The sequence below is a fragment of the Harpia harpyja genome, chromosome 1, assembly GCF_026419915.1.
Source record: "Harpia harpyja isolate bHarHar1 chromosome 1, bHarHar1 primary haplotype, whole genome shotgun sequence".
Classification (NCBI taxonomy): domain Eukaryota; kingdom Metazoa; phylum Chordata; class Aves; order Accipitriformes; family Accipitridae; genus Harpia; species Harpia harpyja.
In genome coordinates, this window is record NC_068940.1 from 109,490,647 (window position 1) to 109,494,245 (window position 3,599).

Below are 3,599 nucleotides of genomic sequence, written 5' to 3' on the forward strand. Positions count from 1 at the left end.
GTTGCCGGTTTCGCGTGGTTTTCCGCGGTCTTCCTGCCGCGCCCGCTCCCCGACCAGCCCTCCCGGGCGCATGCGCCGTTCTGCGCGTGGGGCAGCCCGGCGTTCGCGCGTCGGCTCCAGCCCCTCCGGCGCATGCGCGGTCCCCGGGAGCAGCGTGGCGGCTCGCAGGGCGCGGGTCTGGGTGGCAGCGGGCGAGCGCCGGGACTGCGGGTGAGACGAGCGATCCCTTTCAGCGGGGGCGGGGGTAGGGGGTGCCTCCTGCCCCCTGGCGGGATGGGAAGCTGTGAAGCTGCCGCCGCGGCAGGCTGCCGGTCCGCCGGAGGCGAGCCGGGCCAGGGCAGCGCTGGGGAGTTCCCTGAGAGCCGGTAGAAGGGAAGAGGGGACGGAGGCGGGCACCCCCCAGGCGTGGCTAGCGGGCGCCTGCCCGAGTCGCCAGAGCTCCCCCGGCCCCACTTGGCCTGTGCGGCTGCCCCCAGCTCCAGCCCCTCCCCTGAAGCCTGCGCTGTAGCCGCAGGCAGCCCCCGAGCCCTGTCGCGAGGGCAGCAAGCTGGCCCTGCGGTGGTCTGGAGTCTCCCTTAACGGGGGTGCCGTTAGCAGCGGCGCGGGGAACGAGCGGCGTCTGCGGAAGGAGGGGCTCCGGCCAGGGTCGAGCTGCGGTAATAATGGTCACTGCTGCCTCTTTCCTTCTCCCAGAGGCCACGCTGTGGGTGCGGTTGTCCGTTCGTCCCCTGGGGATGCCGTTGACTGCAGCAGCCTCAGGCTTGCGTGGGCTGTCTCTGCCTGGCCTCCCTCTCCTTGCGGCGCGGGAGCACAGAGGGACAGGTGGAGCGCTTACTGGCTGTGGACAGGAGCTGCTGAAGCTGACGCTGAAGCTGGAGAGGCCACAGAATGGTAAAGCTGCTGAAGAATAAAATAAAGAGGATCCAGCCACCAGCTGCAGATAGGAGATAGCCTGCCTCTCCAGGTGAGGATGGATCCTTCCTAGTGTAGTCCGCAGCAGGTCCGATCACCAGTGTGCACGGCAGGGTCTGTATGCATAACCAAAACCACAGTACAGCCATGTAGTGTGTGTGCATGTGAGGCTGTGTTTCTAGGAAGCCTCATATTGTAAGAGCTGGAAGACACCAATCTATTCTCTTAGGTGGATGACAGTCAAGTGAGTGCAGCTACAGAGGAGGAAGGGAGAGGGAGAGAGAGACAGACATGTCTGAACTGTCAAATTCTCCCAGCAGCTCCAACAGCAGGAGGTACAGTGAGTCCTGGACCCCTGGGGCTGTGTCACCCCTCTTCTGCATCCCAGTCCCTCCCTGCCCCCACCTTCTCTTTCTCTCACTGCTTTAATTTTTTTGTGTGTTTTTTTTTTCTGTACCTCTCCCTTTCTTGTTCTCTAAGTCCCCCTCTTTCTCTGTTGTTCTGCCTCTCTGTTTTCTTTTTCTCTCTGCACTTCTGACCTGTCCCATCCCTCTTTTTTTTTATTCTCTGTCTCTGCCTTGCAGCCCATCACTACTTTGTCTTTCTCCATCTATCCGTCTGTCTTCTTATCCCAATCTTGTTAATTCCTCCCTGTCTGCCCTTTAGCCCTTCACAATTCCCACCGCTCTCACCTGTCTGATGCTGTGTCTCTATTTTTAAATTCCTTTCTCTGCCCTGTATTCTGGATACACTTTTACTTTCTTAGATTCTCTTGTTCCAGGTCCCTGTCCCTATGTTTTAACTTCTTCCCTCACTGTCCCATAGCCCATTTTTGTCTTTATTATTCTCTCTCTGTCTGGTTCCCTGTCCCTATTCTTTATTTCCCCTCTCTCTCCCCTTTAGATCATCAGTGTTTTTGATATTTCTCAGTCTCTCTCATCTACCTCACTGTCCCGTTTTTTAATTCTTCCTTTTGCCCTGTGGCTCATCACTAATATTTGTTTTTATCCATCTCTCTGTCTGGTACCCTCTCCTTTTTTATTAGTTCCTCCTCTCTGTCCTGTAGCCCATTGCTATTTCCCCACCCTGTCTCTCTCTGTCTCCCTTTCCTTACTTTTCAATCCCGCCTCTCTGCCCTGTAGCCGATCACTGTTGTAGTGAGTTTGTGTGGCAAGCTGGGGCAGGGGAGTGGATAGGGGCTGCAGGGGTGGGTTCTTTGAGAAGACACCAGGACTTGCCCCCATGTTGGGCACAGCCAGTTCCAGCTCCAAGATGGAGCTGCTACTGGTCAAAGCTGAGCCAACCAGCAACGCTGGTAGCACCTCTGTGATATTTAAGAAGGGCTAAAAAAAAGCTGTGCAGAAGCTGTCAGTCCTGCAGACACCAAGGTCAGTGAAGAAGAAAAAGGAGGTGGTGATCCAGGTCCTAAAGCAGAGATTCCCCTGCAGCCTGCAGTGAAGACCATGGTGACACAGGCTGTCCCCCTGCAGCCCACGGAGGTCCATGGCGGAGCAGATATGCACCCTGCAGCCGACGGAGGACCCCTCGCCAGAGCAGGCGGATTCACCCGAAGGAGGCTGTGACGCTGTGGAGAGGAGCCCACACTGGAGCAGGTTTTCTGGCAGGACCTGCGGCCCCATGGGAGTGACACCACACTGGAACAGAAGAAGAGCACAAAGAAGGAAGGAGCAGCAGAGACAACTTGTGATGAACTGACTGCAACCCCCCCCTCCTTCTCCCCCTGTGCTGCTCGGTAGGAGGAGGTAGAGAAGTCAGGAGTGAAGATGAGCCCAGGAAAAAAAGAGAGGGGTGGGGGGAAGGTGTTTTTCAGATTTGTTCGTATTGTACTCTGATTTTGACTGACAATAAATTAATTTCCCCAAGTCGAGTCTGTTTTGCCTGTGACAGTAATTGGTGAGCGATTGCTCTGTCCTTATCTTGACCCACAAGCTTTTTTGTTGTATTTTCTACCCTCCGGTCTTGTTGAGGAGGGGGAATGGTAGAGTGGCTTGGTGGACGCTCGTCAGCCAGCCAAGGTCAACCCACCACAGTTTCCTTCTCTCAGGCTCCCTGTCCCTATTTTTAAAATCTGGCCTATGTTTCTTGTATGTCGTCACTTCTGAAACTTTCTACTTCTCCATCCTTATTTAAATTCTTGCATGTTTCTTAAACCCAGTTGCTTTTTAAATTTTCTTGCTACTTTTCCTTCTTTTTGTCTCCCTGACCTTATTTTAATTTCTCACCTGTGTTTCTTGTACCCTGTTGCTTTTCAAATTTCGTTCTTATGTCTCCCTCTATGCAGCTCCATGTACCTACTTTTTGATTCTTGTACCCTGTTGCTTTCAAAATTTTCTGTTTCCTTCTATCCATCTCCCTGTCTCTAGTTCTTAACTCTTCCCTCTCTGTCCTGTACCCTGTCACTTCTTAGATTTTCTTTCTACGTCTCCCTCTTTCTGTCTCCCTGTGCCTATTTGTTAGTTCTTGCCTATGTTTCTCATATGCTGTTGCTTTTTGAAAATTTTCTCTCTACCTGGCTCCCTGTTTCTGTTTTCTAGTTCTTGCTGTTTCTTCTCCCATATCACTTGAGAATGTTTCCCTGTCCCTTGTCCTGTCTTTATCTTGTTGTCCTGCCAGTCCCTTCACCTTCTCTCCCCCACTTCCTATTATTTATTCCTCCATCTCCATCC

General features: G+C 53.5%; 1 long non-coding RNA gene across 1 annotated transcript; it reads left to right on the forward strand.

Annotated features, from left to right (window-relative positions):
• Positions 1–943: 943 nt before the first annotated feature.
• LOC128152141 (uncharacterized) lies at positions 944–2,727 on the forward strand. The gene is made up of 3 exons (XR_008238543.1): positions 944–964; positions 1,142–1,247; positions 2,361–2,727. It is a non-coding gene; the product is annotated as an uncharacterized LOC128152141 (long non-coding RNA).
• Positions 2,728–3,599: the final 872 nt, after the last annotated feature.